The 20,835-nt window shown below is 37.8% G+C and overlaps 1 long non-coding RNA gene across 1 annotated transcript in view; it reads left to right on the forward strand.

Annotated features, from left to right (window-relative positions):
- Window positions 1–20,835, forward strand: part of LOC103885136 — a 78,244-nt gene that overhangs the window by 45,065 nt on the left and 12,344 nt on the right. Inside the window, exon 2 of the long non-coding RNA XR_648041.4 lies at window positions 11,729–11,823. This is a non-coding gene — a long non-coding RNA (uncharacterized LOC103885136). The remainder of the gene's footprint in view (window positions 1–11,728; window positions 11,824–20,835) is intronic.

Below are 20,835 nucleotides of genomic sequence, written 5' to 3' on the forward strand. Positions count from 1 at the left end.
AGTCACACAAGTCATTTCTGCCTCATTCTATTGGTCAAAGCATACCACAAGGCCAACTCAGATGCAAGGAGTTGGAAAATAGACTCCATGCAAAGAATGAGTGGTTATATTTAATGTATCACAGGAGAACATCCTAGAAGACACTGGGGGAAAAGCAGAAGTTAATATTCATGCATAAGATAAACCTCACATTTTGAATGTAAGGAGTAGAAAATTTTAATAGAAAATCATTGCTTACTTCTACCATTAAATAAACAGTGAACAAATGCTTAAGGAATACTAATGTAAAGTGACACCATATTGTTATCTTGCTGGGGTCCCCATATTTCTTGATTGGACGTGGTATAAACGGCTAGTATAAATTGTTGGAAGTGGATATATCCTCTTGTCCAAGGGAGTATCCAAGGGAGAAGGTTTTTATGTCAGATGATTTAAAATCCCATAAACAGAGCTCAAAAGCAATTCAGAAAAGGTCAAGGTTTTTCTTGGCAGGGTGTGGATGTTAAGGATTTTTGAGGCAGATTAACAGTTTATTTATATTTCCTTCAAATCAACAGGTTTAGCATTGTCCAGTTACTCAACTATCATTATTTAGCTCCATTAACAGTTGTTTTCCCAATTGGAGTAGTACGTCTGATTTAGGACCAGTCAACTTTCTTAAGGAACAGATATTTACTGGAGCCTTTCTAAGCATGTACTCTCTTACCAAGTACTATTTGCCAATTAATGTTCTTTAAGCCAGTCTGTTTCTTTTCTAATAAATGTTCTGGCATGTACAATACTATTGTTGTAGGAAGCCTTTACACTGAGATTAATCTTTGTGACAATACGCCTAATTGCACATTTAACTTTTTAAAACGGAATTCATTGTCAGATGTCAGAGTTTATACAAAGAGATGTGATTTTAAAACTCCTTTTGTCTCCTGGAAGTTCATGTTTTCTATGTAATTATTTTTCTATTTTAATTAACTGTGGAAATTATGGTATTACTATTAATGGCTACCTTGCATTGAGTGCCAGGTACTTTGCTAAGCATTTTACTCACCTGATTGAATTGAATCCTCTCAAATCATTTATCCCAGGCTTTTCCAACCCACTGCCCATGGGCCACATGCAGCCCAGGATGGCTTTGAATGTGGCTCAACACAAATTCGTACATCTAAAAACATTATGATTTGTTTTTCAATTTTTTAATCTTCTGTTCATTAGCTTTTGTTAGTAATAGTGTATTTTATGCGTGATCCAAGACAATTCTTCTTCCAATATGGCCCTGGGAAGCCAAAAGATTGGACATCCTGATTTGCCCTATTAGGTATGGATTATCCTCATATTTTAGATGAGGAAACTGAGGCTTAGGGTAGTCAACTTTCCGTAAGTCATCTAGCTAGCGCAGTATGTTTTCTATTGCCTTTATTTCCATGGGTAAAATTTGAAGACAAAATTTAGTTATTTTTCAAAGACACATGTTCTTTCTTTGATACAGAAATGAATTAGCACATGTTCATTTGTGTGACCTTAATGCCTATAAGCTAGTGGTCCAAGGCTGGGCGTCTGGATATTCATAGAATACAGTTGATCCTTGAACAACAACAGTTTACACTGTGTGGGTCCACTTACACTCAGATGTTTTCAATACAGCTGGCCCTCTAGGTCGGAGGGTTTTTCATCCACAAACAAATGCGGATCCAAATGGAGTATTCTTAGGATGCAAAGCCCACACGGAAGGCTGAATATCCACGGGTTCTCAGGGCCACCTGCAGGACTTGGGTATGCGTGAATTATGGTCTGTAGGTCATCCTAGAAACAATCCCCGAAGATACTGAGGGACAACTGTATACTAAAGAGGTCCGCAGCCCTCGAGCTATGGACTGGTAGCGGTCAGTGGCGTTAGGAACTAGGCTGGATAGCAGGAAGTGAGCGACAGGAGAGCGAGCATTACCGTCTGAGCTCTGCCTCCTGTCAGATTAGATTCTCACAGGAGTGTGAACCCTATCGTGAACTGCGCATGCAAGCGATCTAGTTTGTGCTCTCCTTATGAAAATCTAACTAATGCCTGATGATCTGAGGTGCGACAATTTCATCCCAAAACCATCCCTTACACCCTGCTATCCGTGGGAGAATTGTCTTTCACGAAACCGATCTTGGTCCCTGGTGCCAAAAGTGGGGACTGCTGGTAGACTAAATTAATGATGAATTTGAACTTAAGTTGAAGACAAAGTTATAGATCAAGGGCTGGCAAGCTTTTTCTGTAAAGGGCCAGATAGTAAATATTTTCAGTTTTGTAGACAATATGATTTGTCACAACTACTCAGCCTTGTTCTGTTGTGCAAAAAAAAAAAAAAAAAAAAGTCATAATAATATGTAAATAAATGGACATGGCTTTGTTTCACTGAAATTTTATTTATAAGACTAGATGGTGGGGTAAATTTGGTCCATAGGTTATAGTTTGTCAACCTGTATTAAAGGCCATTTTGTGTCCATTTAGTCACTATTAACGTTATTCCACTAAACAAAGATATTGGAATAAGTTTTTCATAAGATACAGTGGTTTAGCATAAAAAGGTCTGGAATACAGGAAAACCTGCTCCCATCCACATAAACTGACTATGAATCACTTGTTGGCTTTAATCGTCTGCATAATGGCTTCCTTAGTCTAATTTTTTAGCAGTGAATTGAGTTAGAATATCTATTGTAGAAGTCAAATTGACATGGCCCTGCCACTGTCATGACTAAGTGTACTTACCTGTCTCACAGTCTGCATTAAAAGAAAACCCCACCTTGTACCCCGAGACAAACAAAAAATAACAAGTTTGTTCTCTCTAGTTTAATTTCCAAAGTGAAAGAAACCTTGAGTATTTCCTGTAAGTTACTGACTCCTTAACAAAACAACTGTATCTCTGACTTTGGCAAAACTGATGTCTGAAGATACATTATGTCATATGTGAGAAAACTGTGTTTTCACATGTCAAACTGTGAGAAAACTGCTGTTTTTTCCCCCACCATGAACTCAGATTAAGTATAAACTAAGTCACATTGGCAATTTAAAAAGTAAATATACTCATTGTGTTTTAATTTGATGGGGAAGTTCTCCTGAAGTTTGACTCCTTTGCAACTTCTTTGCAAGCAAACTGCTGCTTTTATTTTCGGTATGCTTCACCTCTGATTCTTCCTTTCATATATGTTAAGGTTTAGAGGACTGTTTGCTTATAGTCCAATGTGAACAGGATGAAAAATTTCCTACCAGAAACATAAATGATTAGTAATTTAGGATTTGGAAGTTTGAGCGAGCTTGAGCAGGCTGGTCATGGCCTGTTTTGACTAACAAGGGATACAGCTGTTGGACACTATGGCAAGAGAAACTTTTCCTTTGCCTGACTTTCTTCCATGGTGACAAAAGAGGAAAGATTTTGGGAAAATTAGAGAAAAACCTGGAAAAATTGTTGTCATATTAAAACATATAAAATCTTTGTGAAATCTTTATTGCCTGAGTCAGACTTGACATTCTACTTACGCTTCATTCACACGATGTGGTAGACACAACAAGGGTAATACAATAATCTGACATTCTACTTGCCTAATGGCTTCCATATTCATTGATCATAGGTTTCCAAAAGAATTATGAATATGGAGTAAGAGGTCCTGCCTTTTACATTCCCAAGATTCCATTGCATTTCTCTTCTGTCCTAAGATTGAGACCCAAGCCAAAATGACCCAGAAAAAGAATCCACATATTGGACTTGCTAATGAAAATCCCCCAAATCATAGTTTTCATCATAATGAGATGATAAGAGCTAGCTCCATGACAATAGAGAAGGATATTTGGTTACACAGGGCAGATTGAATGCATGTATTTATCCTTGCTGCTTTCTAAAATGTCATGAGAGACAATAAAGAAATGAGTATATATTTATAAGGGCAAACGGTAGAGAAAGAGAAGGCAGTAAATGAGCACTATCAGAATTTTAGAACTGCATTGTCTAATGTAGTGCCCACTAACTACATTTGGCTGTTTACATTTACATTAATTAAATTAAATACAATTAAAATTTAGTTATTTAGTTTCATTAGCCACATTTCAAGAGCTCCATAGCTACATGTGGCTGGTGGCTACCACACTGGATGGCACAGACATGGGACATTTCCATCACGGCAGAGAGTTCTACTGGACAGTGCCGTTTTAAAGATGGGAAGGTGATAGAGGAACAGGAACTGAGTGAAGTTTCAGGTTGCTCTATTCTCCTAAGTAACTCCTTGGATGTAGTGGGTTCAATGGTGGCTTCCAAAAGATATGGTCATGTCCTACTCCCTGGAAACTATGAATGTAATTTTGTTGGAAAAGGGGTCTTTGCAGGTGCAATTAAGTTAAGATTCTTGTGATGGGATCATCCTGGACTATTGTGTGAACTCCAAATTCAGGGAAAAGAGTCCTTAGAGGAGAGGAGGAGTCCCTGTGAACATGGAGGTAGAGAGTGGAGTTATTTAGCTATGAACAAGAAACACTTACAGCCACCAGAAGCTGTAAGAGGCAAGGAAGGATTCTCCTCTAGAGCCTTCAGAGAGAGTATGGCCTTGCCAACACCTGAATTTTTCACTTCTGGACTCCAGAACTGTGAGAGAATACATTGCTGATGTTTTAATTTGTTATGGCAGCCACAGAAAACTAATAAAGAGGGAAAGTCAAGAAGACTAAAGGCTTAGTAAATAAGGAGGCTGAACTAGGAAGGCTTAGACTGGGAGAAACTAGACATCATGAGGTTGGGAGTAAGGTGCCTTCCTGTTAGAGCCTGAGAGCAAGACGTTCATCCAAAAGGGGCATTTATTAACCAAGCCCCATGGTATGTTACAGACCGTAAGAGTATTTCTCAGAGAAGGAGGGTCTTAGATGGGGCGAACTCCCCAAACCATGGCTACTATTCCCCTCCACAACTCAGTACCAAGGTCATGGTATTTGTCTTGTTCCTGAAGGCAGAGGGATAATTTGTGTTATCTCAGCCATGAACTGAGAAACTAACTGGCCTCAGTGCTGTGAGCACTTAGTCCCCTGAGTGTTTACTTCTTCTTCGAGAGTTTTAGAGAAAATTTATACCATAAACCATCCCTTCTTTGCCTTCTGCTTCAGTTTCCCCTGTCTACCCAGCCTCTTCATTCCTGATAGATTTCTTCCCTTACTCTGGGGTTGAGGTCCACTGCTGAAATATACAGAACAAAAAGAAAACCAGACCCATCTCAAGAAGCATCCTTTAGTTTGTAGGGGACACTGAATGTGGCCTGCTGACATTTCTCCCTTCTTCAGGAATCTTGGATTTTCGGACTCTTGATTCTTCTAGAGAGGATCTTTTGGGGGAGGATCCAGATTTTATGAGGCTTGAGGCTTTTGTAATTTTAGGAGCACTATTTAAGCAAAGGAATTCACATTTATAAATACAAAATTAAGCATGAGTGTCAATATTTACTTCGATCATAAAAAGAAATCACAACAAAGTACCAACTTAAAAAAATCTGATAAATACCCTAGACACATAAAATCAGAAAAAATTAGCATAGATTTAAAAATTTAATTGCCTGTTGATATTATAGTTTTAATAACTCTACATCTTGAGACTGTTCTGGGGTGTTAAAGTTTCACGTGCTGCATTATTGCGTCTATTCCTTAATATACTCAATATAAGAAAAATTCCTTTTGGCTAGTAGTCAATGAGAATCTAATCTTCTGTTTATACAGTTGACTCTTGAATAACTCAGGGGTTAGGGACACTGACTCCCTGCACAGTCAAAAATCTGTATAATTTTTGACTCCCCCGAAACTTAACTACTAATAGCCCACTGTTGAAGCTAGACAAATAACATAGACAGTCAATTTAACACAGATATTGCAGGTTATATGTATTATATGCTGTATTCTTACAATAAGGTAAAGAAAATGTTATTAAAATTGCAAGGAAGAGAAAACATATTTACTGTTCATTAAGTGAGAGTGGATCATCATAAAGGTCTTCATCCTTCTTGTCTTCATGATGAATAGGCTGAAGAGGAGGAGGTTGAGGAGGGGTTGGTCTTTAGGTATCACAGGTGGCAGAGGCAGAAGAAAATCCATCTATAAGTGGACCTGTGCCATTCAAACCCGTGTTGTTCAAGGGCCACTGTAACTTTATAGGTCTTGTGATTGGATAAATGTTCCTTAAATGAACTTTCAGCTTCTTACAGTTCTTATTCCTCCTCCACTCGCGTACTCCCAACACTGGGTGCTGTAGGACCACTTATATTGTGATACAGCCTGTTGTCCTATATCTTCATGAGCCAGTGCTGGGGGAGTCACATAGTGGCTTCTAGGAATATTCTTCCTAGAAGCTATTCTTACCAGACCAGCTAGCAATAACTTAGCTGGATGTGGAAGTGGCTGTGAACCACATAAGTACATCTCATTAAATTTAAATGTATTTCCAACTCAACTTTCTCTCTTAGCGGGATCCCAAAATAACTGCAGCCACTTTAGCACTCTCCTACTGCAATTGGTTGATTAAGGCTGCCGTTTCTTTCCACTACAACATCTGCATGAAGAAGATGTTGAAGTGGAAGGAAACAGGGGTCCTAATCAACCAAATGCAGTTAAAGTATTTTACTTTTGCATTTTTTACAAAAACATATAATCATGGTAACATTTTGAGGGCACTTTCAAGGGTCTTGAAAGGGGCCCATGCAGGTGAGGGGCCTGGAAATTCAGATTCATTAGCTTCACCACAGATCTACCTCTGTTTAACCATTTCTTGAGTCTCTGCAGGGTCAGTAATTACAGATCAAATTAATTCATCCACTTCTCACAAGTGCTAGCGTTAGTCTTAGATTCTAAGAGCATTGACCTGAGACACACATTTTCTCATTAGAATCTATTCTCCTAATTGACAAAAATTATGTTCATACTTCATATTCTAATCTTTAAAGTAGACTAGTGACACAGTTATGATTCTAAAGAAACTTGAAGAGTGAATAATGAAGTGGCTTTAATAAAGGACTCCCCGGATCTTGCACTGGCACTTAGCTCTTTCTCCCCAAACATCTTTGGCTTCCATTCTGACATATACTACTTATGCAACACGAATACTCCCATCATTCTTGACCATATAGTTCAGCTTTTGTCTCAAAGGATGGGGCATAGCTGCATGGTTGATTTTCACCCAAGCACCATCAATCAAAAAGGACCCTGCCATGCTTTTCTTACATATAATGTACACAGAGAAGTGCATTACTGAACAGAAAATACCCATGAAGTTTGCTCTCTTACCTCCTCAGAAGTGATCATTTTGTTGAGCCAAGTGAGCTTTTTGGTACCACCCAGGTTTGGGATTTCATGACTCTGTGAGTCAATGGTGCTATACATGCTGACAGTTTTGATCTTACAATTGGCCAGTTGTTCAGAGTTATGGAAAACCTTACCCTCTTTATGAGGTCTCCTGGCTCAGGATTTCTGCCATATCTGGCAGGGGGTGCACAAATAGAAGAATATCTTATCTTCTACTTAAAGGCAGAAGATGGTTGTCTGGTCTCTATGACCACCTTGGGGAGGGTAGGAAAGCCAACAGACTTTCCATGTGTTCCAGAAGGTAATTGAACTCAGGCGCCACAAGAGGCAGAGGAAAAGCCAGTCTGACAAGTTTCTGAGAATGAAAGTCCGCTAGACCATTCCCTAAGTGTGTGACCTCAGAAAAGTCACTTAACCTCCTGAGGTTCATTTTCTCTGCTGTATGTGATAGGTGTTGTGAGGATTCAATAAATACATAAAAGGGAGGTGGTAGTAAGGTACTAGTTCAAGTTCATGTTGATTTCCTTTTTTTAATGTTTACAGTATTGGCATGAGCAAGATAGAGAAGCTGAGAGAAAAGTTTGTGTGCGTGTGGGTGGGGGAGGGGAGAACTGGGGAGGGAAGGGAGGGATGAAATTTAAAGTTCTGTGTACATATATCTATGTATATGTTTATGTATATGTATATGTGTATGTAAATATATAGTTTTCAATAGGCCCCAAATAGCAATGTCAAGAAGAAAAATCATACAATTTCTGGCTACCTGTAGTCTTCATTCTATGATTTGAAGACTATTGACAGTGTCTGTCTGTAGAAGTACCTCTCACTTTCTGGTGCCACCAGGAGGGCTGGGTTCTTTGGACTCAGCATAGGTTTGGGTTCCTGAACATCTCTAACTCTGCTCTGAAGGTGTTTTTTGTACCTCATGAGCTTGGAGCATCCAGAGGCTGCCGGTTTCTTAATGCTTAAGGGATTTTATTTCAGCCCTAATTTCCCCAAACCAACACAGGTCCTAGAGGAACCTGTATATCTTTAGTTATTTTAGTTTTTTCCCCATCTTGAAATTATTTCTAATAATTATATTTAGTAATCTACTACCTAATATACATCAGCAGACTGAAATAAGTAAAACAATATTTCTTGAGAATTTTGAGACATGACACGTACCACTGAGTTTTGAATCAACACATAGCCCTTTATTTCATAGAAAGCCCTTGTCAAAATTTTTTTCTCATACATTATTGGAATAGAGCTGCCTAAAAGCTTTTTTTTCTTTCTTTAGGGAAGAAGTACTTTGCTGGAAAGTTGAAGGGCTTCATTTTAATGTTGCAATCACTTGTTTCTAAACTTAACATTTGAATAAATTTTTTCATATTAGATTCTTCTAATTTCTGGCTATGAGTTGCAAAAGGTGATTTATTTTTTCATGGAACAAGATTTTCAGAGGTAATTAAAAGTAATCTCCTATTAGGGAGACCACTAACAAGACTAACACATTATGTAACTTCTTTAAGATTTAACAGCCTTTTGTATTTACTTGGCCTAGGAGATTAGGCTTTTAATCTCCTAGGATAATGACTTTCATTGTAATGATGACAAAGATGAGAAACTTCTATTATAACAGGCTGGGATCAAACTCTTCTATTAGAGCTTTTTAAGTCTTGTTTCTGTGTTCCACATTGCTTTTTATAATTAGTTTCAAGTGTAATCATGTGAAATTTGAGGGGAAAAGGAAAGGGGAACTTACGTGAAAATCCACATTTGCAAATGGATAGGTTTTAAGCTATTTAGCATAGACCTTGATGGCCTATGAAGGCAGAGATGCCCAAATACAGAAATAAAGGGGTTTATACCTGTGGTGTAGCCATGGAATTATACTACTTTCTCCCCTAGAGATAGAGTAATATTCTGGGGCTAGAAGATTGTCCTTAAGAATAAGGACATTTTCTATGGGTGGGTATTAAACTAGATATTCTATTGTATACAAATTCTTAATACAAAGTGGAATGTACCTTGCGAAGAGGTAGCCTATAACAAAGAAATAATTGTCTTAATATATACTCTTACCAGTCAATAAGTCAGACATGAATGCTCCATTAAACATGATGGACAGATGTCAATATTTAAATATAAAAGAAGAAAGATACATAGTTAATAAACATAGACAAAGAATCAGTTTTATTAGGAATCAACAAATGAAAATGACAACAAAGTAAGATGTCACTTTGCCTGTTAAACTTGAAGAGATCAGATCATTAATATCCCACATTAGTGGAAGTGTGGGAACCAAACACTATTCATGCAAGTGGGGTGTGGGCGATCTGTATAAGTAGAAGCTTAGGGCAATGTAATGCACATATTAAACAAAATTTCAAAAAGCATATACATAGTCTGACTCAGCAATCCTACTTCTAGATTAATCTCAAGGAAATAATAGGACAAGTCCAATAATATTATTGGTGGCTTTAGAAATACCTAAAAGTTATTTTAAAACATTAGTTAAATGTGTCATAGAACATTAATACAATTTAATATTATGCAGCCACTAAAAAGAGTGATATATACATATAGTCTGCTGAGAGCTGATTCTTCATGAGTCTCTCACATTCATGTATGGCTTGAGAGCAGAGGTGCTGACTGCCTTAGCTCCAAACCAACTTTACAAGGATGCTTGCCTAGTGAACAACCTTGGAATAGAGAGAAAGTATTTTCATCCGGAGCAAAGCACAGGCATGCTTACTATCCAGTATAAAAGATTCTGATTCTTTTAAGGTTAGGGTTCTTCTCCTTAAACACAGCCCAGAGCACGTGTGCAGGTATCACCTGGCCCTCTTTGCCCTGCAGGATTGGAAATTAATATAAGAAAATATTGAAATTCTGCCTATTGTTATTTCTGTGAGTCATAGTCATTTATTGCTGACTCAGGAGTCTTTGCATCTTTATCAGTACAATGGACTGAATATTTATGCCCTGCACAAATTGGAATGTTGAAATCCTAACCCTCAAGATAATGGTATTAGGAGGTAGGACCCACGGGAGGTGTAATGGTTAATTTTAGATGTTAACTTGACTGGATTAAGCCATACCTGGATAGCTGATAAAGCATTATTTTTATGTGTGTTTGTGAGGGCTTTTTCCAGTGGAATGAATTAAGATTGCCCTCACCAATGGATCATCCAATCAGTTGAGGGCCTCAATAGAACAAAAATCTAGTGGAAGATTTGCTCTCTCTGAGCTAGGACCTTCTCCTGCCCTTAGATATCAGTGCTTGTGGTTCTCAGGCCCCTGGACTCATACTGAGACGTAGACTAGTGGCTCCCCCTGGTTTTTGGGCCATCAGACCTGGACAGAATTATTCCATTGGCTCTCCAGTGTGCAGACAGCAGATCATGGGAGTTCTCAGCCTCTGTAATCGCATGAACCAATTTTCATAATAAACCTTCTTAGGTATCTGTCTATCTATCCATTTATCCTGCTGGTTCTGTTTCTCTGGAGAATCCTGATTAATATACCATTGTATAGTGGCTCATAATTTATTTAACCAGACTCCCATCGGTAGTTCCAGTTTTTGACTGGTACAAACAACGCTACAGTAAATCTTCTTGTATAGATACCTTCATGGGTATTTACCTGCAAACTAAATAAAAACATTCTTAGACCTGTGCTGAAGTGTTTTGACCCCATGGATTTGTTGGGAGTCAGAGGCTGATTTTATAGTACTAGGTCAAAAATGTTTTTGAAAAATAAACAAAAGATATTAAATAGTATATGTAGTATGGCCTCATTTTGAATACATGAATAAGTAGAAGTCTGGCGGAAAGCTACAGAAATATTATCAGTGGTTAATTCTGGGTTATGACCTTTATTCCTCTTTATAATCTTTCATATTTTCTGATATTTTTTGCACTATGCATGCATTACCTTTGTAATCAGAAGGGCAATAAAGTTACTAAAATTGCGAGGCAATGTGTAACAAAGCAAGGGTAGAAAGTGGAATATAGACACAAGACATCAAAAGATGTGAATTAAAAGTTTCATATCAAAGAAACGATGTGACAGATTTTAATTAGAATTGTTTGAGGCAGGCTTAGTATTTCTTGAGTTCAGAGGAAAGAAATGCTTCCCAATAGAGCAAATGTGGGGATTAGCAAAGCACAGATACACAGTTATTCTTGTATTCTGCATTCTTATTTTTTTCTTATATTTACTCATCAATTCTATTTCTCTGCTAATTACTGTATACCTAATCCTGCTTTACATACTATATCAAATGCAATATCAAGAACAGGTAATAATATGTAAAGCAACTAATAATATGCTTGATAGTAATTTTACCTTGAAATGGCTCCCAGTTTGTGGTTAATTGAGGACATTATTTTCTGTTTTACTATTCTTTTGATCATCTTTATTACTCACTATTCTATTTTCTAGAATTGTGTGGATTTGTGGAAGAATGCCAACATAAAATGAAGAGTCATCAATTTGGCCACATGCTGATCGAATGAGTGTCTTGCAGAGAAATTAAGGTGAGTCCCTTGACACTTTAGCTGCTGATTTTTGAAAAAAAAATGCAGGTGTGCATAAAATGATTTATTGATTAACAGACAGCTAGCACTTTAAATGGAAATTTCCCCTTAGCAGTTTACATGGAAATGCAAAAAACTATGAGGATGGCACTGAATTTGCACATTTTCTGGTTATCAGTTGATATGGTTTGGATGTTTGTCCCTTCCATATATCATGTTAAAATTTGATCCCTAATGTTGGGCCAACATTAGAGGCCAGGTGGGAGGCATTTGGATCATGAAAGTGGATCCTTTAAAAACTTCTTGATGCCACAGCAAAAGAAACTATCATCAGAGTGAAAAGGCAACCTACAGAATGGGAGAAAAATTTTTGTAGTCTATCCATCTGACAAAGGGCTAATATCCAGAATCTACAAAGAACTTAAACAAATTTACAAGAAAAAAGCAAACAACCTCATCAAAAAATGGGGAAAGGATATGAACAGACACTTCTCAAAAGAAGACATTTATACAGCCAACAGACACAGGAAAAAATACTCATCATCACTAGCCATCAGATAAATGCAAATCAAAGCCACAATGAGATATCATCTCACACCAGTTAGAATGGTGATCATTAAAAAGTCAGGAAACAACAGATGCTGTAGAAGTTGTGGAAAAATAGGAAAACTTTTACACTGTTGGTAGGGGGGTAAATTAGTTCAACCATTGTGGAAGACAGTGTGATGATTCCTCAGGGATCTAAAACTAGAAATACCATTTGACCCAGCAATCCCATCACTGGGCATATACCCAAAGGATTCTAAATCATTGTATGATAAAGACACATGCACATCTATGTTTATTGTGGCACTATTTACAATAGCAAAGACTTGGAACCAACCCAAATGTCCATCAGTGATAGACTGGATTAAGAAAATGTGTCACATATACACCATGGAGTACTATGCAGCCATAAAAAAGGATGAGTTCATGTCCTTTGCAGGGAAATGGATGAAGCTGACAACCATCATTCTCAGCAAACTATCACAGGAACAGAAAACCAAACACCACATGTTCTCACTCATAAGTGAGAGTTGAACAATGAGAACACTTGGACACAGGGAGGGGATCATTACACATCTGGGCCTGTGGGTGGTGGGGGCCTGGGGGAGGGATAACAGTAGGAGAAATACCTAATGTAGGTGACGGTTTGATGGGTTCAGTAAACCACCATGGCACGGGTATACCTATGTAACAAAACTGCACGTTCTGTGCATGTAACCCAGAACCTAAAGTATTTAAAAGACAAAAACAAAACAAAAAATAAAAACAACTTCTTAGTGCCATCCTGGAGGGTAATGAGTGAGTTCTCGTGCTATTAGTTCCCCTGGGAGCTGTTATTAAAAAGAGCCTGGTCTGGCACCTCCTCCCCAGTCTTTGCTTCTTTTCTCACCATGTGATGCCTGTTTCCATCCCCTCCCACTGTGAGTGGAAGCTCCCCAAGACCCTCAACAGAAGCAGATGTTGGTACCATGCTCCTTGCACAACCTGTAGAACTGTAAGACAAATAAATCTCTTTTCTTTATACCCAGCCCTAGGTATTCCTTTATAGCAATCCAAAATGGACTAAGACAGATGTTGTCAAATTTAGACCTTCACACTTAACCTCTGTCGTAGGGAACTATTTTCTATTAATATTCTTTTTTAAACCTCTTCTTACCAGTAAAAAGAGTGTCCTGATTTTCAGGGAATGCCATCTTGTGTCTTCTCTTCATTTGAGTCTTTTGTGTGGGTAACGTTAATGAGTCCCTCTGACTCTGTCACGACATATCTAAACTAGTACTCTGGAAAGAATATATCCTTTTAGTACACAGAAAGTCCTGGTAGGTCAGGAAGCATTTTAATTTATTCAAGTGGAGATGTTCAGCTCATGCTGGGAGAAGTTAGTTCATTTGTTAAGTTTGTGGTGAGACTTTAAATTCTCACATTAAGTTTGACAGAGTAGTTGATGATATTTGGTCATGTTTTGGTTTCCTAACAGCCTCTGGCTGACTTAAAAATAAATCATGGCAGACAGACCATTAAGTTTTATGAACTATGAATGTGCTTAATAGCCCATTTTAATGAAATGCTCTAAGTTTCTCCATGGGCCATTGCTTTTACCTGGGCCATGACTACATTTCAAATCCTGCTGACCGTTTCAAAGGTGATTATTCCACTCAGATGATAGCATGACTGGTGCCTTTGTAAAGCATTTGACTGTGTTTGACCTCATAGTGAGGTGAGGTTGAAAACTTTGGTAGTATTACAGCCGTTCCCCCTTATCTGTGGGGATGCGTTACCAAGACCCTCAGTGGATGCCTGAAACTGTGGATAGTACCAACCCTATATATACTAAGTTTTTTCATATACATACATAGCTATGATAAAGTTTAATTTATAAATTAGGCAGAGTATGAGATTAACAATAAGAAAGTAGAACAATTATAACAACATACTGTAATAAAAGCAAAATAAGGGTGACTTGAACCCTGAACTTCTATTGCACTGCAATGTTGCAGCAGTGATCCGATAACTGAGATGGCTTCTAAGTGCCTAATAGGTGGGTAGGGTCTACAGCATGGATACACTGGACGAGGGATAATTCATCTCCAAAGCAGGATGGAGCTGAATGTTGTTGAATTAAAATCTTGTGCATTACTTCTGGAATTTTCCATTTAATATTTTTGGACCTTGGTTGACCATGCATAACTGAAACCACAGAAAATGAAACTATAGATAGGTGGTGGTTGCCGGGGACTACTTTACTGAGTATTTGTTAACTAAGTAAAACTTTTGGTTATGGTGTGTGATGAAGATTACTTCTGACTGCATAAAGGCTATGGTCTCTGAAAATGATGATTAAAAAGATTGTTTTTTGTTCACAACATTTATTTTATTATTTATTTATTTTTATTTAAGTTTTTCTTTCTTAGAGGATAGGGTCTTTTGATGTTGCCTAGGCTGGCCTCGAACTCCTAGCTTTAAGGAACTCCCGGGTTCAAGTGATTCTCCTGCCTCAGGCTCCCTAGTAGTTGGGACTACAGGGACATGCCATGGTGCCCAATCTACATTTTTTTAAAAGTGAACTTTGTTTCCTCTAGAACAATAACTTGTCTCCAATTTTTTTTTATTATGCAAAAGGTGATGCAGATTCTTATTTTATAAAATATGAAAAAACATGGAAAGGAGTTTATCATGGTGGTTAGTAATTGAGTTTGTGTTCTGGTTGCACTATTTAAAGCTGCATGATGCTAACTTAGGTACCTAGATCCTCTGAGACTGCCTTTAAAATGAGAACAGCACCAGTATTATAGGTAATAAGTTACAAACTTATAAGCTATAAACTTCTAAGTTACTATATATCTATATGTATGAAAATGTTTTGCTACTTTTGTTTTCAATGATATTTATATAGCAACTAGACTAGGCATCAAATTATTTTACAAAGAGCCTTATTATGGTTTCTCTATTCACTGGAAACAGCATAGATGAGGAAGTTGCAGGGCCTAGGAATTTGATATTGATGAAGAAGCCCCGTTTTCTTTCTATTTTCAATTTTTTGGATCCCCTCTCTTTCTTCTCCTTTGTTTAAAAAATACACCTTACCCACAAACCCTCTTTATCAAGACTCAGCATGCTTCAAGGTGACTTTATGGCCTTTGCTAAGACCCCCTGACCAAAGACCATCAGAAACACAGCTACAGTAAAAATAAAAGGGTTAAATTTAATAGTTTGCCTCAGCAGGGAAGCATGCACACCATGGATGAACCTAGGTGTTTCCAAAGGGAAGTTAGAGAAGGGTAAATCTAGAGTTTTGAGGACTAGAGTTAGTCACAGAATAGTCTTGATGGGGACTAGTAGAATTTGTGATCTAGGTGAGCCTGTGTCTTATCTTGGAAGATAGGGCCCGAGCAAACTGCTGTTAAAGAATCTGAGCTTAGATTGTTTTATTGATGCCACAATTTGGTCCAGTTTTGCAAGCTGTGAGTTCTGTTTCAATTTTTGGTTACGGTCTTCTGGTCATTCTTCAGTCTAAACTGAAGGAGGATACCATTGTCTCTGGGACATGATCAATCAGATCTGCGCTGTTGTCTGGAGTCTGTTGATTAGAAGGTTGCTCAGAGAATGTCATCTGCACTTGAACTGGAGTTAGTCCCTCATGTTTCTTTAGTTGCAGAATGACCCGTTGCATCATCTGGTATGCCAATGACTACCCCGCAGCGTTTCAGACTCTGGAGACATATACCTGGCATCTGCCAGATAGGCGAAACTAGGACAAGGATTATTACTACAGTTTGAAATATGCCCATAACTGATTTGGATGTCCTTTTAATTTTGATATGGATTGTTTGCCTTTGCCAGTACCTGAGTAATTAGTCCTTAACCCAGTGGTTTGTTAGGGGTAAAGTTCTTGAGATTATCATGATTAAAAATGGAGACGTCGACTAACAATTAATTTATAACTTTAATCCAGCAGGAACAAAACAATGCAATGCAGCACATGGTAATCGGTGGTTTCTGCCTCTGAGATTTGATTTCAAAGTACTGGGTGGAAGTCATCTTCAATACTGGGGCTGAAAAGTCCTAGAAATCATTCAGTCCCAGGTGACTCTTCATGGTGCTGGTGTCAGTGGTGCCTGTGGATTACTCCCCTGTAGTATTAATAGACCAGGGTACCTGGTATAATGCTTTACTGAGGTTCTTTTGTTATTACTTCTATTATGGAAGATTCAGATCCTGATCTGCTTATGGCAGGACCTTTTAGGTGAATACAAGGAAAAAGCAGAGATCATTTTCTATAATATGATTAAATGGCTCTGATTAATTTTTGTAATAAGCAACAATATTAGAGTGAAGGGGAGTGGAATTGTATAATGATTAATAATACAAAATGCTTTTATAAGAACTTAGTCCTTATAAGATTTTCCTAGAATTAGAACATGTTATGGAGTGTGAAGGTATTGACAAATCTCTAGGCCTTCAATTTATCTCCAGAAGTATACTACGAATGTTACCAGTTGACGAGTAGGCTTTAACAGAAAGGCAAAAATATTTTGTATATAGTTTTTATATCAGTCTTTTATGTGAACATGTATGTTTCTTTTTATCTGAAAGGCATGTGACTATTGGAACATATTTATATTAACTCATTCCACTTGCATATAATTAATCTTAGAAGCCTGAATTTTGCTTTTGATTTTACCCTCCCAAGGAAAATAAAATTTATCTCATGGAAAAATGTTTTTCCAGGTAACTGTGCCAACAGTTTGAGTAAACTTGGAAGATTCTGCATTGAGTAAACACTGCCCTATAGTCTTGGAAGAAGACTCAAACTTTTTACTCAAACTAATTATGTATGTCTTTTAATCAGTAATAAATTCGATTGAATATGCTTATAAACTTCACAAGCTTCATTCCCACTCAAAAATAACAAAATATTCAGGTTGCTTTTTAAATTTAAAAAGTGAATATGTTGAGGCAGCTCTTTATTAATATTTGTTGATTGAAAAATACTGCCCAAAATTTACAAGTTGCTGATATTTTTGAGCAGAGAACCCAGATCGTGAACCCAATGGGTTTAACAGCCTAATTTTAATTTTGTTTTTTTCCTTCTCTATTTGCTGTCCAAGTTCCAAAGTTTATTATTTGCTACTCAAGTGACAGTGTTAGTAAAATGTGAAATTTGCTGTTATAATAACATGGAACCATTTCAGAAATAAGTTTAGTTTTATCTTGGCATTTGTTTGACAATGGGAGACCATTACTGGACTGCAGGCTCATATCTGTCTAAGTTATTGTCTAATTAACTTGAAATATGCTTGCAGAGGCATAATTTTCTCTATACCATTGGTTTCTCAACTTTTAAATTGTGCTTCTCATTAGCAAAATGGTTTGAAAATGTCTCTCTATAAAATGTGTGCATATTCATTTTTTCTTCAAATCATATACAAATAGTATTGTTATTCTGTATATTAACTATTAAGAAAGTCTAATTTCTAATTTTTGAGATAAAAGTATAAACAGAAATTATGTTATTTTAGAACATATTTTCTGGGGCACATAACTCCACTTTGGAAACTATAGTCCTATATTTCTGATTTGTAATAATTTTCCTGCTCTAATATTTCTTTGGGATACAACTTTTTTCTGTCATTTTAACACCATGGAGCAGTGGCTCTCACCTGAGGGGAGAATCTGACGGCAGTTGCCTGAGAACTAGAGTTCAAAAAGGCCTGTCAGTGATCCTGATCCACCTCCCCCAGGACCACTGTATTCACCACCCAGCGACCCCATCTCATGAGCATGGTGACTAGTAGTAGAAACATGGCCTTAACATACCTTACCTGGGTAGCACAATGGCATGACTGGCAATTTTTTATGCAGATCATACTTGCCTAGATGTGGTAGAAAAGCAGTGAGGCAGAATAATAAAAAAAATCATTTGTGTTCTATTGAAAAAAGCTCATATGAAACAATTTGAAAAAGAAGTGGTTTACATCTGTGTGTGTTTAAAGCAATGGTCACTATGTAATGCCTCATGCAACTGCATCTCTCTGTGAGCCAGGAGTTTTGTTGAGAATGTGTAAGTGGGTAAACTTAACTGTTATTTTGTACAATCATTTTTTAAATATGGTGGGAGAATCTGTGATTTAAGGAGTTTTATGGGGGATCTCATTTTGTGATGTAAATAGTCATTTTTTGAGTATAAATCCAAATTTTTGTATGCTGTTGGCCTAATGAGTTCCCTAGCATAGACAATATTAGGTGATGGCAGGGAGGTGGGACCCCAAAACTTTCATTGTGCATGTAAATTAGAATGGCTAATTGAAGCAGATGTCCAGATAATTCAGACCAGACTCTCCCTTTTTGTTTGAAATATACTCGGCTGAGTTGTTTTTTCTTTTTAAAAAAAGAAACAACAACAACCAAATCTGTGCTGCTTTTCTCAACCACAACCTCAGCAATCTTGAACAAAATGTCTGAGGGAGTGTTCTAACAACAAGCCTAAGAGGAAGCCCTTAAAAGAGAGACCTGTGATCATGTAAACTTGAGAAACACTTTCAGCTTGTCCCTTCTTTTGGAGAGTCATCATGCATTGCAGGCTGTGAGAAGTCCTGCACAAAGGAACACGTTTGAACTTAGTTTAACCCAGTGTTTTCTAAACTTCTTTGACAGGCAACCCTTTATTTACGTAACATTTGCTAACTTACAGTCAAACTGGTGTTCTTTGAAAGTCCGTTTTGGGAAATGCTGGTATAAATTATAGCAGTACTTATACAGCCACAAGTGCTGAGAGTACTAGTCAGTAATCCTAAGAAGCCAAGGGTGATGGGGCATGAGTGTCCAGTTTCATACTGCTGCCACTGGTAGTTTGAGGGATTCGCTAAGGGGATCCTCCAGGCAAACACTGGATTTATAATGGTTAGGCTTTATCCCCAAAGGGAAAAATAACCACCTGGTGGCCTGAGATTGGCCCATTAGTTTTCCCAGACTTTCTTTTTCTCCTGAGCACCTCCTCCCACCCCAGATTTTTGCAATTTTTTAAGGATGAGAGGGATGGGGTGGAGCATCTTTTCCCAAGTGGAGAGGTCCCAAGGGCTCTGTCATGGAACACCGGGAAAGCAGAAAAGATTGAGTAGAGACAAAGCCTTGAGCTCCCCCTAGAGGTAAGTATCTGATCCTCTCTACTGTGGCAAGGCACGAAAATACCATTTTTTTTTTTTTTTTTAAAGATTTACGTATCATGGATATCATTTAAAGTTCGATTTAAGAGTCACCTTAATATTTTAGTTAAAAGAGTAGTTACCTTTTAATATTAGTGCTTATTTGAATTTAGATATTATTTTATAACTTACATTATACCTCTCCTAAGCAAAATATTTTGAAGCTGTCTCATTGTAAGTGTATATATTCTTTTTTCCAAAATATGTACATGTAGTATTGTCATTATGGATATTGAGTATTAAGAAAGTCTAATTTCCTTACAGCTGTTGCAATGCTTACCAATAGCTACTCCTGTCTAAGGGCTATGAACTAGTCGGAATCTGCATCCGTTTTTGGTCAGAAACAGCCACATAGGGTCAGTGCAGATGACCCAATCTCAATCTGCAAATACTGTGTCTTATGGAAATACAACTTTGGCTAATGTGACTTTTATGAGGATTTCAAATGCAAATTCTTCATCCTTCTTCCCAAACGGAGCCAATGAAGTACATTTGTTTATTTCCTTTATTTATTCACCTGTGTTTGGTAAACAGCAGGCACTTCTCTCAAATGTTATGACATTAAGGGATGCCTTAACAACATTCCCTTAGGGTGATTCTGTTAAGATCACTTTGGCATTATGGTTGGTCTAACTTTGTTCACGAATGTGTTGTGTTCTGTTTTTATGATGTTTATGACCAGAGATGGAAGTAGGCTGACCTCAGAGAGCTGGTCCCTGTTTCAGCCTATCTCCTCCCACATTGTGATTGGGAGAAAATCCTTTAGTTTTTCAGGGCCTTGGGGTTTTATTAATCATGAGATGTTGGCCAGGCACGGTGGCTCACACCTGTAATCCCAGCACTTTGGGAGGCCGAGGCTGGCAGGTGAACTGAGGTCAGGAGTTTGAGACCGGTCTGACCACCATGGTGAAACCCCATCTCTGCTAAAAATACAAAATTAGCCGGGGGCGGTGGTGCACGCCTTGTAATCCCAGCTACTTGGGAGGTTGAGGCAGGGGAATCGCTTGAACCCGGGAGGTGGATGTTACAGTGAGCCGAGATCATGCCATTACACTCTAGCCTGAACAATGAGAGTGAAACTCCAACTCAAAAAAAAAAAAAAATTCATGAGACGCTACAATATCCAAAGGTGGACCCACACTCTCACTTATGCTAATGGAAGGGCAGTCCCACGTGGTAGCACATTGAGGCACATGTATCCTCAAGTGTGTGGGGAAGGTGCCGACGGGTGAGCAAAGTCACCATATGATTATAGCACGCCTCC

Source organism: Papio anubis, chromosome 5 (assembly GCF_008728515.1).
Source record: "Papio anubis isolate 15944 chromosome 5, Panubis1.0, whole genome shotgun sequence".
NCBI classification, from domain to species: domain Eukaryota; kingdom Metazoa; phylum Chordata; class Mammalia; order Primates; family Cercopithecidae; genus Papio; species Papio anubis.